This window comes from Ochotona princeps, chromosome 11, assembly GCF_030435755.1.
Source record: "Ochotona princeps isolate mOchPri1 chromosome 11, mOchPri1.hap1, whole genome shotgun sequence".
In the NCBI taxonomy this organism is placed as follows: Eukaryota; Metazoa; Chordata; class Mammalia; order Lagomorpha; family Ochotonidae; genus Ochotona; species Ochotona princeps.
Genome location: NC_080842.1, coordinates 11,353,239 through 11,367,774, shown reverse-complemented (window position 1 = coordinate 11,367,774; position 14,536 = coordinate 11,353,239). Strand labels below are relative to the sequence as shown.

General features: G+C 38.3%; 1 protein-coding gene across 1 annotated transcript in view; it reads right to left on the bottom strand.

The window, feature by feature from the left end:
• Positions 1–14,536, bottom strand: part of FUT10 (fucosyltransferase 10) — a 439,987-nt gene that overhangs the window by 143,364 nt on the left and 282,087 nt on the right. Inside the window, exon 7 of the transcript XR_009246242.1 lies at positions 7,432–7,514. The gene's annotated coding sequence lies outside the window, so the exon portion shown is untranslated. The remainder of the gene's footprint in view (positions 1–7,431; positions 7,515–14,536) is intronic.

The window sequence follows — 14,536 nt, the reverse complement described above, 5'->3', positions numbered from 1 at the left end:
TCCTGGAAATGGTATAACCTTTCAATGCTTCTATGAGGCTCAAAAAAGTTTATATAAAGCTTTAGTTTTCTTTTGTAGGTATGATTCTCAGTGGTTCTAAAATTTTCTTTTAATTCAATTACTAAGAAATTAGTTCAATCAGTATCTATTTCATAGATGCCTTATTAAAAAAAGTTCTACAAGATGCTAAGGATGGAGGATTAGTTTTACATCCTTGTGAAAAGTTTCAGTAGTGACAGACTTCTCATTTTGCTAAAACTGTAGTCCTTGCAAAAGAAACACACTAGCTCTCCCTCATCTTCCTTCTGTTATTCATTTTAGAGATTCCAGAGGAGGACAGGAATATGGGAGGGATAGAAGGGGAGGAGGAGGAGTGGAGGAAAGGGAGAGAAATTACAAAATCACTCGAGGAATTCTAATGCTAAGAAAGCCATTGCATCAGTAACTGGAATAGGAATTAACTCAAGGGGATATTCACCTTATCAAGCATATTGATCATAATTTTGAGTACTTTATGTATGTTCAAGGAGATAAACAAATGCAAAACTGTTACCTTAGGAAGAACACAGACTTTCAAAACAAGATCCAGTGGACTAATTAATTTCAAAAGTCAATTAGACAATGTCAACATTGAACTTACATTAATTACTGAAATTTGAAAACTGCTATAGGTAAAGTAAATTCTAATATGAATTATACAAAAGGGCTAATTCGTGAATTTGGAAAATAGCACTAAAATGTGAATATAGAATTCAGGGGCCCGGCGGCGTGGCCTAGCGGCTAAAGTCCTCGCCTTGAAAGCCCCGGGATCCCATATGGGCGCTGGTTCTGATCCCAGCAGCTCCACTTCCCATCCAGCTCCCTGCCTGTGGCCTGGGAAAGCAGGGGAGGACGGCCCAATGCATTGGGACACTGCACCCGCGTGGGAGACCTGGAAGAGGTTCCAGGTTCCCGGCATCGGATCGGCACAGCACCGGCCCGTTGCGGCTCACTTGGGGAGTGAATCATCGGAGGGAAGATCTTCCTCTCTGTCTCTCCTCCTCTGTGTATATCTGGCTGTAATAAAATGAATAAATCTTTAAAAAAAAAAAAATTCAGTAAAGTAAGTCTGAGAGAGAAAATGTAAAAGTTAAGAAAAATAAAACCACATTGAGAAGCCTAACTACCAAATATTCAATAAATACTGAAGAAGCAGAGAATAGAAAGGCTGGAACTCAGCTGTATTTAAATAATTAATTGCTGGGAACACTGCAAACTAAATTAAAATATGAATTTTAGATCATGAATTTGCTTCCACAACCAACTGAAAAATAAAAACAAATCTAAAATGAAACTAGAATAATTAGAACAATGTGCACCTAATCACATAGTATAAATGTATAGCAACAAGAATGCAGAGAAAAATCTTACGTAAGTTAGCAAAGTTAAAGAAGCTCTGATGGACTGTTCTGAAATTACCCATTATTCACAAATTAGAAGATAGTACAGTAGGATTATCCAAGTTCAGTGGAGCACAACTTGTCAACCTAGAATTTTACAATCACAATATTGGTGCTTCTGTTTGTTCGTTTTAAAATTTGTTAAAGACTAAATTGGGCCCAGTGCATGACTCAGTGGCTAAATTCCAGCCTTTCACACACTCAGGTCCCATATGGGTGCTGATTCATGTCCCAGATGCTCCACTTCCCATCCAGCTCCCTATTTGTGGCCTGAGAAAGCAGTGAAGCATAGCCCAAAGCCTTGGATCCCACACCCACATTGGAGAAGCTCCTGGCTCCTGGCTTAGAATTCTCTCAGCTCCAGTTACTACAGGCACCTGGGGAGTGAACCAGCTGACCGAAGATCTATCTCTCTATATCTCCTTCCCTCTGTAAATCTACCTTTCTAACAAAAATAAATAAATCTTAAACAAACAAACAAACAAAAAACGAAAGGCTAAGTTACAGAGAGAGAAAATGGGAGAGAAATATCTTTTATCTTTTACCTGCTATCTTTTATCTTTTACCTTCCCCAAGGGTCACAACAGCTAGGATCCATGAGCTTCATCTGGGTCTCCTATATGGTGTCAGGGGCCCAAATCCTTGAGGCATCTTTTGATGCTTTCCCAGGTAATTATCAGGGAGCTGGGTTGTCAGTGGAGCTGCAGGGACCAAGAACTGACACCTATATAAGACACCAGCACTGCAGGCAGTGACTCAACTTGTTCTGCCACAACATCAGTTTTCACAATAATAGAGCAAAAATTTTAAAACTTTTTATTGACACACATCAACTAAATCATAAAAGATGTTTTTAAGAGATATAACAATGCTAACAATTTTAAAACTATATTTTATTTTTTATTTGCTAATACATTACTCTGGTGAGAGATTCTAAATGAATAACAGGGTATGCTGGGAATGGTCTTGCCCTCTATTGATTTGGCTTTCCTTCCCAAGACGTCAGCATTTACAGTTTCTAAACTTTTTGAGGCTAGACATTCCAGTATAGGTAAGAGTCCACGCATACACTTGAATATATAGAGCAATTTCTGAGTCCTGTCTATCCTTTCTTTCATTATACTTTTTCACTTTGATGCATGACATGGACAGAGGTGATATTTACCCTAAATTTTTTCTCTCAACTGTTCCTATATATACAAAAACAAAAAAACAGGTACAAGACATCATGAATTATTATTCCCTTATCATTTATATCAAATTTGGGCAACATTTTTATTTGGGAGCAGCTCTTTTGTAAATATATTTATTCTACTCTTTCCTATTTATTTCAGTGGTAACCATCCCAGATTCTTCAGTTTCCCTTTTAAAAATGTCTCTTAGGCTGGATCTGTATCCATGGACACGGTATAGATGAGACTTGACCAGTAATTCTTTTCTTTGCTTCCAAGTCCAAATTTCTCATTATCCCAGTTTATGCTATACCTGCAGCATTGTTCTTCATGAAAACACATATTTGATTGCATTACTGTCCTCCAGCTTCAGTCCCCCCAAAACTTGCATAACTTTTTTTTTTGAAAGATTCGTTTATGTACTTTGGATGGAAGAGTGACTGAGACAGAAAGATTTTTCACCTCCTGGTTCACTCCCCAGATGGTCACACAGGTGGGGCTGGGTCCTGAAGCCAGCAGCTCAAGCACGTGAGCTACCTCCCCAAGCAAATTATTGGGGGAGGGGAAGCTGGATCAGAAGCTGAGCCATCAGGATTCCAACCAGTGCTTCCATATGGGATACAAGCATTGTAGGTGGCCACTGAGCTGACTGCACCAGGATGCTAGCCTCTTCAGAGGAATAAACAATCAGTGTCTCACAATGACTTGACATGTGACTTTTTTCACTCTTTGATGCAAAAGACTGCTTTTTTGATGCAAAAGACACATGTAGTAGCAGCTATACTTAGCATTCTGCTCTTTTCTAGGTCTAGCGATGAGGGCCACCCCTCTCATGTTGTGGGGCTGTGGCAGCAGTAGCCTGGATCATGAGGCAACTCCAGTGTTCTACAGTGTATAGCATCTGAAGTCCAGTAGGTCAGAACAATTAAATGCACTTTGCACATACCGTACTTTCAGTGTATGACTTTATCACAACACAACCCTCATCACATCTAAGACCCTCTACCTGTCAGAGTTTCTAACCTTTCAAAGTTCAAAACCCTTTTAAAACCCAAGCTCTCAAAACCTTCTATATTCTGGAGATCAGCCCTCTATCACCTATGTCGTGTGCGAAGATCTTCTCCCATTCTGTGGGTTGCCTTTTTACTTTGTTGATTGTTTCTCTAGCTGTACAGAAGCTTCTTAGTTTGATGAGGTCCCAATTGTTTATTTTGGTCTCGATTTCTACTGCATTTGGAGTCTTTTTTAGGAAGTGAGGGCCTACCCCTAAGTGTTCCAGTGTGTTTCCAACATTTTCTTCCAAAAGTTTGAAGGTTTCTGGATGTAGGTTTAGATCTGTTATCCATTTAGATCTGATCTTAGTGTATGGTGAGAGATGTGGATCTATTTTTTTGTTTCTGCAGGCTATCAACCAGTTGTCCCAACAGCATTTATTGAACAGACCTTCCCATTTGCCTGGATTGTCGTTTGTCTTTTTGTCAAAGATTATTTGGCTGTATCTGTGTGGGTTTCCTTCTGGTGTTTCTATTCTGCTCCATTGATCTTCCTCTCTATCTTTGTGCCAGTACCACGCTGTTTTGATAACCACTGCCCTATAGTATGTCCAGAGGTCCGGAACTGTGATTCCCCCTGCTAACTTTCTGTTCTTCAGGATGGTTCTAGCTATCCGTGGTTTTTTGTGCTAAACAACCAAAATGTCAAAACAAACAAGCCACTCAAGAAATGGGCACGGGAAATGGGCAAACACTTCACAAAGGAACAAACCCAAATGGCAAATAAACATATGAAAAAATGCTCAAGTTCTCTGGCAATAAGGGAAATCCAAATTAAAACATCAATGAGGTACCACCTAACACCAGTAAGACTGGCCCACATGAATAAAAGCACCAACAACACTTGTTGGAGAGGTTGCGGGGAAAAGGGAACCCTACTCCACTGCTGGTGGGGCTGCAGGCTGGTACAGCCTCTATGGAAATCAGTATGGAGAATATTCAAACAACTCAAATTCAACATACCGTATGATCCAGCAATAGCACTCCTAGGAATATATCCAGAACACTTGTTTTATGAGAAACCAACATGCACTCCTATGCTCATAGCAGCACAATCAGTAATTGCAAAAACATGGAAGCAACCAAAATGCCCATCAACAGAGGATTGGATAAGAAAGCTATGGTTCATCTACTCCATGGAATACTACTCAGCTATTAAAAAAAACAAAATGCAGTTCTTTGTGGCCAAATGGGCCAAACTGGAAACCATAATGCTAAGGGAAATGAGCCAATCCCAAAAGGTTAAATACCACATGTTTGCCTTAATTTAAGATGATATGATGTTATGTATAACATGTTATGTTTTGAATGTTATATGTTGTGTATAAACTAAGATTGAAGTATAGGTGAGGTGGTCACAGAAGGTGACTGGGAACTCGCATTTACTTTTAACATGTTGGTTACTCATTACTATGTCAATTAATTCCATAATGATGTAAATTTTTGCTGATGGTATGTTGGAGCTTTCAATTGACTGGGATGATGCTCTGCTGGCTCTGTCTTCAGACCAGAGAGGGTATACCTAAGAAGCCGTTGGACTTGACCGGACAATAAGATGCTGGACTCTATGTTTGGTATACGCTTGCAATGGGGGAATCTCAACTGAACTTGAGCTGTGGTTATGCAACAAGGTGGAGGAATCCACCATGGTGGGAGGGTTTGGGGAGGGGTGGGGAGAACCCAAGTATCTATGTAATTGTGTCACATAATACAATGTAATTACTGAAGTTAAATAATAAATATATATTAAAAAAAAAAAAAAAAAAAAAAACCTTCTATAGACCTTTCCAGCCTCAGCTCCTTTACTCACCGTATCAACACAAAGGTCCAGCATAGACAGTTCTCCTGGCTTTAGACTCCAAATGGTGAAGAAATGAGTTAGGTGTTGGTATCAGATTCATTTCATTTTCTCACCTTCTGGGGAGCTCACTGTAAGCGCATTGTGTAAGATTATATTATATAGGAAGTTCTCTTGTGAGACAAAGAATTGAAATGATAAGAACCAGTGACTGCCTTTTATGGTATTAGTAAGTGTACCCAATGCCAGGGAAGCATTTGGACTTCCAATAACTGTCTCCTTGTGACACTGCCCAGAGTCATTTTCCAGTGTTATAGAGTGTGATATTATTCTGCCATAGTGACTATTATACAATTTTCAGGTTCCCTTTTCTGTTGATCAACTCCCCTTATCTTTATGGCTTTGTATCTTTGGAAACAACCTCCATCAACAAAATCAAGATGCAGAAAACAAACTACAGATAAGACTCATTGACGTGCTAATAAGGGTTTCCACTGCTTTCTTTGTATGTCTATTTTGGTAATTCTTGATGTCAGAAATTTCTTTTTGATCCTCAATCAGAACATCTTTTGATGTGAATGGCAACTCACTACATCAAAATATAAAAACCAGCCATGCATTAACACCTCACTTTTTATTGTTTTGTGTTTTATTGTCTCTTATAGATCAGTGATCTTTTTGCGTTGAAATTACCCTTTTCACTTGCATAGTTAACGTGAATTATTTCTATCATTTGCCCCATCAATAACTTATTTCTTTCAGTTGTCCCATTATGCTCTCTCCATCACATAATGTCTTTCATTATGAAGACACTAGAAATTGAATTCAAAATGCATATAGCCCGGCATTTTGCTTCCCTTATCAACAACTTCAATACATTTATTTGAAATGTTTCTTAAAATTCCCATCCACTCTCACTGTTACGGTATCTTTACTCTGGCAAATGGAGAAGGATTGAGATAAACTATGGAATTGTTATGGCTTTGTATTTCTAATATTAAGATGCTGTTTATTGAATTGTGTTGGCGATTGCTTGATATAAGGCACAGCTAAGGAAGTCACACTGTGCCACGCCAACCCTCCTCCAGTTTCACTCACTCTGAGTTTGTCTAAGCAGTACAAAAAGAAAAACTTTCGTATATCTCAAACCCAGTATGTTCTTCATTGAATTTGCCATCTTCCTCCAACACACTTGTTGCTCTTCCTTTTGTCCTAACCATTCCTATGAGCAGCACAGAAACCGTGGTCTCTAAATGAGAAGCACTCAAACTCCTCACACTAGCACTCAAACCTGTCTTGAGTCAGCCACATCTGGCTCTCCAAAGTTTTTCCCATTGTCTCCTATGCATACCATGCACTCCAGCCAAATTATTTTCCCTTCACGTCTACCTCTTAGTTATATATTCTTACTTCAATAATTACATCTTCTCTTCCCTATTTTCATATGTCCAAGTCCTTTGTTTCCTTTAAAACTGAGTTCAAATCCCTTATCTAGGTTTTATGTGACAGGAAGATGTGTTCTACCTACTAAGAATGTGCACAGGCACAACTTTGAAATACTTGTTCTTGTTTTGTATTGGGGAATGGCTTTCAGGAAGTGGATGTGATGTCCTATGATTTGCTCCTGTGATTAAATGAGCATGACAAAAATACCTCCTGAACCAGTGGGGATAGAGAGGCATTGATATACAATGCCCGGTTTCTGGTGTGGTGAGGCATTTGGTAGCAGTCTTTTGCAGAATCATTTCATGTCAACTGTGAGTGTAGAAAGAAGATACTTTAATTTTGTGAGTGAACAAATGAGTCTTCCTCACATAACCTGGGCTACTTCCTGATGAGTATAGACTGGTCTTGAGTTCAGCTTCATGAATGGAAAATTAATGTTCTCCCTCACACTCAGCTTTCTACAAGCTGAGAGCTGTGAGTTCAAACCATTTTAGTAGTGAAAAAACTGAGATGAAGTGACTTACCCAAGATAGTAGAAATGGAGTGACAGGGTGCCAGTGTTGCATGTGAAGCAGACAGTAGGACAAAGTTGAATCTGTTCTGTTAACTGTAAGAGAAACAGCAGAACATCGTTTAAGTCTAAATCAATGTAGGGTCCCTTAACGGCTCTTGGACTGAGACCCGCAGGGAATTCTCTGCTTCTGCTAAGTATTAGTTGTGTATCCTTCAGCAAAGTAGTTTCCTCATTTGTAGGACATGATTTTTATAACTGCTTCCTTTATGGGACTATAATAAGGATTGGGGGACACAAAGCCTGACACATAGTAAATTGTCAATAAAACATTGCTTCTCTCTTCGATAGGCTCAAAGTTGAAGTTCAAATGCAAAAACAAACAAAAAAAAATTGAAAGAAAAAGTATGACAGCCAAGGAATGTTCATTTCAAGCAGAGGAGGGATGTAAAGACCGTCTGAATCGGATCCAGTCTGGAGATGTAACAGAGGACATAAGGGAATTAATAAAATATGATTTTTCATTAAGTGTTTAAGACATGTAGACAATCCAGGTCTGGCCATTTTCCCTTTATGCAGAGAACATTCTAGCCACAATAAAAGTTGGAGCATGATCAATGTAACATTTTCAATGAAGTTTCTGGAGTGTGCATACTCGCACATGACTGTCTGAAGGGCTCTCAGTGGAGTCTCTCACCACCTCCACCTAATGGGCAGCAGCTGCTGGGAACAGTCCTTCCAGATTACCTTATCAGACCACAACAAAACATCATTTTCATTCCACCTCTGCATAACTGTCTGTTCTGTTCTTGGACAATCTCTTTCAAGAAAGTTTTTACTAAACCTGGTAGCTCTATCCTTTTAGTGCTCTCTGCTGAATAACTAATTCCTCTAATTCTCTCTCTCTCTCTCTCTCTCTCTCTCTCTCTCTCTGCATTTTAGTTCGTTTCTTTATGAGCAACACGATTGAATTTTCTACTCTCTCTTTGACTCCTATTTGGCAGCAATAATGAGGAGCAGCTGTCCACCCTGGGGATTGGCAGATCATGGTGTCATCATGAATAGTACAAAGCTTGTATAGCTGCCTAGATCAACTAGCTCCTTGACTTGTTGTGCAGTCAGCTTTCTGGTTCATGCTCCACATCAATTTTTTTACTTATATATACTGTGCCTTGTTTTTTGCTGTTGTTGTTGCTTTTTTTTCTGTTGTTTCCTACTGCTCCCCCATTGGATCACTCTTATTGGAGATGAGGGAAAAGAGAACAGTGATGCAAATTTACTCTTTGCATCTTTGCAATCTTTAGGAAGTTCATCATTATACCACCCTTCTTCCTTTTCTTACTTTCATCTGTCAGTGCCTCTTTCCAACTCTTAAATATTCATATGAGAACAGATTCCTGAGTCAATACAGTAAAGAAATAATTAAAGCTAAAAGAAAACTCAAAAGGAGTGAGAAAAGTTACTGGAAAAAAAGTCTCAATATCTGGTGCCCTGCAGCGGTAATCTGAATATAATGTCTGTGGTATTTATTATCCGCTACTGGAATTTGTGAGAGAGATGTAAATGATCAAAAGCATTGCATTCCAGTCCACAGAAACAGAAGAACAGTAAACTTCCTTCGGGACTAGGGAAAGGAACTTTCTCTGGTCCTTGCCTGGTTCCAACTTTGGGTCCCCACCCTCTCCGGCAATGACCATCAGGATCGCTCCAGAAACCCCTCAAAACAAACAAATAAACAAACAAACAAACAAAAAATCTAGAATAGATAGAAAACAACAAGGAAAGCTTAGAATCAAACAGGAAATGGTCAATGTGGGTTCACTTATGCCTTACTAGGTGGGACACAAAGATTAGTTACTCCTCACTAGGGTATTGAAGATTTCTCTGCACACCCCTCCTAAAACTGTTCTGCACCTAAACTGTTGACATATGTCTTGTTAGAGTTATAAGCCAGTTTAGACTATCCTAAAACCTTCCAAGTTCAGCAAAATTATGCTTCAACGCTGTAAAATGCTAAATACTAAAATTAAAATAGACATGAGACAGCTGAATAGTAATCTATAGCCATTTTAAGGTGTATAGAACCTAATTGTATATAAAGTAAAATTCAAATGTCAATGAAGAAGTCACAGGATGTGGTTCAGAATTTGTATTCTTTTTTTTTTTAACATATTGGTTACTCAATACCATGTCAATTAATTGCATAACGGTATAAACTGATCTTGATGTTATGTTGGGGCTTTTAATTGATTGGGGTGATACTCTATCGGCTCTACCTTCAGACCAGAGAAGGTCTCCCCAACAAGCCGTTGAACTTATCTGGACAATAAGATGCTGGACACTTTTCTTGATATATGCTTGCAATGAAAGAATCTCAACTAAACTCGAACTGTGGTAATGCAACAAGGTGGAGGAATCCACCATGAGGGTGGGTTTGAGGAAGGGTGGGGGGAATCTCATTGCCTATAAAACTGTGTCACATAATGCAATGTAATTAATAATAAAAAAAGAAATAGCACTTAAAAGATTAAAAAAAAAAGTATTGCATTCCAAACCATTTGTCTTCTCCTGTACAAATAGGAGATGGAGATATGCAATAAAATGAAGTATGTAGTGGACTCAAAGTTACCAATCCTGGTCTCTGGTTCTAGATCTGGCCCTAACTATGTGACCTTGGATTAAATAAATAAATATAAACTTTATATGTACATATATGTATATATAAACATTCATGTTTCTATAAACATCTACAAATATATACATGTATATGTTTATAGTAACATGCATGTGTATATATGGAAAAACACATTAACATTTTAATGAAGATATTTTACAGAAAACAAATTCATATTGAGAAATCAGAACTAAAATGTAGTAAAAGTAAAAATAACAGAAAATGTTAAAGAATTTTGAAATAACTATAATTGTGTATGTGTCCCAAAGATTAACTATTCATAAAACCCAACTTCTCTTCTTGGAATCAGAGTCAGACTATATGTAGCACATTTCCTTGAAATTAGATACAGTCACATGACTGAGTTGGAGTCAATAGAATTTGTCCCATAAAAACTGCACTACGAATCTTTTACTCTTTCACTCTTTCAGTGAAGGCATACAGCTTGGAAAGCACGTATTGCAGATTCGTGAATCCTGATACCCTAGCACCGCTGCCTGGGGAGGATGCAGCCTGTCAGTTAAAACACTTGTTTACGTCTCTCAGAAATACACTTGCATTGGGGTAAGCCTTGGAGTTGGGGTCTATCTGGACAGATGGTGGACCCAAAGGACAGATCGCCAAGATGCTAGAAGTAGAATTCGTTTAATTTTAATTGAAAAGAGCTAATGTTTGGCTGTTAACTATGAAAGTAGGTCTATATGAACCTTCAGGAACACATTCTGAGGTCCTAAGATGAAATTTCATGTCAATCTTACAGCTCACTTAGAACCACAGGTGATGTCTCAAAGAATCCTAATCATCTCTTTTTAAAAAGTGGCTGTCCATGAGTATGTCTGTTACGTGAAGACATCCTGTAAATTCATGCCAGTGAGACTTTAACATCTAGGATTATCAACAATGACAAGTCTCAAGTTCTTTCATTGCACTCAATTTTTCATGTTCTGTAAAGTTTTACTTGATCATGGAATTAAAATAATCTAGTTACTAGTCAATGGTCCTATTAGTAGTCCAAAGCCATCAAGAAGAATACACTGAGAAATATCTCAGAAAAAAATATATAAAAATAAGTAATGTCTATGTTTAAATGGAATTCAAATGCCCAGTTACTGGCATTAAGCCTAAACAGGAACCTAAAACTAAAAATTATACTCCTCCAAAATAGACCTTTCTAGGGCTGGTTCTCTGTGTTATTGCAATGTTAAATGCTGTTCAGTCTTTTCCACTTATTATTAACAAATATGTGGCCCACAAAACTTGTATTCATTAAATTTCTTAGGAAGTTACTGGTTTTACAACTGATTCAGTAACTAAGAGGATAGCTCTTTGCTTTCTCTTTGTCCAAACTCCAACACTCTGATAACTTACAGGTAATTTCCTACTCCAAACTGTCAGAAATTTGACCCTTTGACAGGCACAAGCCTAAAAAACTCCATGCTCAGCCCTGGAGAAAGATCATGAGCACAGTCTGGTGTTTCTGGTAAGGGCCATCCTGTTATTGCACAAACTCTTACTACCTGATGTAAGTCAAACATCACATAATCACCTAGGCACAGAGTAACGGAAAGGAAACACCACTAACAGTACCAGTGAATTAGGATTCATAAAACTGAGTTATACTGAAGACTCAATTAGTGTAATAACTACGGACATTCAAATCTGATTTATTCACACAAAATTAGGCCAGTTGGGGGTTTCCAAATTGTTCTAGCCATCATTTATTATTATTACCGCCTTACAAATTCTGCGTCATAGGCCCACAACTTCAGTGAGACATTCACAATGAGATGTGATATGGGGTGTCTCGCCATCCTTTCAAAGCACTATAATCTATGCACATTGTAGATCCCATTGGATGTTCTAAGGCTAAATGTGGGGTATATATTTCTCAGGGTTTATGTTTTCCAAAATAAATGACTGTGAATACACACAAATGAAGTATTCCAGCGTAATCTCTAAGAACCATTCCAGTAATAGTATCTGAACCAGAAAATACCCTTTTTTCTATCCAGGGAAAGGGACACTCCTTGGTTATCTCAAATGATAACAGATTTATTGTTTAAACAAACACTTTATGACTAATAATATTTACACTCTGATGGTATAAGCACTTTTTAAATAATTCCCTTAAAAGAAAAAAACCTTTTCCAAAAGAAAGATTTCACAAAGATTTCTTTTCATCTTTCTGACTCAAAATAAAGTTGACACAAAATCAGATCTCCAAATAACAGATTTTGTATACACATCAATTTCCAAAACAATTATAAAGCTAATTATAATCACTAACTCTCGAGGCTATCCTTCTTTGGGACTCGAGGTTTTTAAAAAGTTGTTCAAGTGTGACCAGTGCATTAGCTCAACTGTCTAATCATCTCTGCCTGCAAGCTCAGTATCCCATATGGGTGCCAGATCAACTCCCTTCCAGCTCCCTGCTTGTGGCCTGGGAAAGCAGTGGAGAATGATCCAAAGCCTTGGGACCCTGCACCCATGTGAGAGACCTAGAAGAAGTTCCTGGCTCCTGGCTTCAGATCAGCTCAGTTCTGACTATTGCAGCCATTTGGGGAGCAAACCAACAGATGCAAGATCTTTCTGTCTTTCCTTCTCTCTATAAATCTGCCTTCCCAATGAAAACAAATTAATCTTCAAAAAACAAAGGGTGCTTAAGTAATCTTAATGTCATATTTTCTAATCACACGATGAACAGTGATTTTTTAAAAATCTTATCACCAAATACTACTTTTCATTTATAGGGTGGATATAGATAAATCATCAACTAAGAGAATTAAGCTTTACTTCATATTATTTTCTCCTATGTTTAAAATTCCTATCGCTGTAACAGACTCATTTGCTTGGGCAAAAGATTTTTTCTCTTTAAAACTCTCCTATTTTAAGAGTTTTTCACTTTTTTAGTTAAATTCTAAACAATTCAAATATTTCCTCAAGATAAGGTTCATGTTAATACAGATTGAATCTCATTTACCCACAAAAATTGGAACCAAAAGTATTTCAGATTTTAAATTTTAGGATATTTGCAAATGTTCAATGAGATATTTTGGCAAATGAGATCTAACTAAACATTACATCCATTTGTGTTGTATATGTACTTGACACCTACAACTCAAAGACAATTTTATGTAACATTTTTCGTAATTTTGTATGTGAAATAAAGTTTCATGGTTTGGAACTTTCCATTTGTAGCATCACATTGGCATTCAAACTTTCTTTGCAATTTATTTGGAGTATTACAGATTTGCAGCCTAGGCAATTTATCCTACAATTTAAATTTAATGTTGACAGAACTGACATTTGTTTCTACTTGTGTTCTGCTTCTTATTAGGACCCAAAAAGTTGTGGAAAGGATATTGCTTCTGTCTGCACAACTCTTTTCCAAACAGTCTGGAACCATGGTTATGAGATTCACCTCAAAGAAACTTTGCTCACCCGTGTGAAGTGAGATTCTAACAGGTTCTCTGGTCTACCTTAACTTCACAAACGAGCAAGTTGAGGTTCCGGTTCTTTCCCCTATAGCAACCTTTTCTTAGACTTGGATTCTTTTTTTTTTTTTTTTTTTTTTTATATATAATCCATTTTATTGTATTGTTGTTGACAATCTTTACATAGTTAACTATAGTTGAAGGAAAATCAAGAAAGAGAAGGAAAAAAAAAAAAAAAGGTTCAGGGGGATAGGGAGGTGGGCAATGCTATTATGTCCATATTGTTTCCATCATGTATCTGAGGTAAAAGGGGATATTGAGGGAGAAGCCCCACCCGGTTTCCCGCCCACCCCAAGTCCCATATGTGGGGCATGCTCTGAGGTATGTGCTCAAGTGGAGTTAATAGTTCTCCAGTTATGAGTCACTGCCAGTTTCGCTCGATGAGGTGGTCCACTGATTGATATGGTCCATCATGAAGTCTCCATTTGTCCCATATTTCGCTGCCAACATGTAGCTGAGATGAATGATTGTCCTATTCCGTCTTCTGTCTTTTCTTGGTTAGAATTCTGAGTCCAGCAGTTCAAGTGGGGAGATCTCCAAAGATACTTTGAGGTATTCCCAGACCAGATTCTTGTATGTTCTAGCAAGCACAGGGCCCGGCACAGTCCATCACCCTGATCAGCTGGTGGTTGCAATTGCTGGGTTGGTTCTGTTTTCAGTCCCGAGTTGCACTGGAACCTATGGGTGTTGCAGTCCAGTCTGGTTCGGCCCTTACATCAACCAGTGGGAGCTGCAGCCTAGTCGGGGCGACCCACAATAACCCCCACCAAGCCTGCCCCCTACCCTGGTTTGCCAATTTGTGTAGCAGAAGACCAGTCTGTCCCCCATCCCATTTGGCTCTGGTACTTGTCAATGGGTATTAAAGCTTAGTTCTATCTAATCGACTCAACCATCCAGCCCTCACAGATGTTGTTGAGTGCCTCTGTCTAGCCATCCCAGCCCCCGTCCTA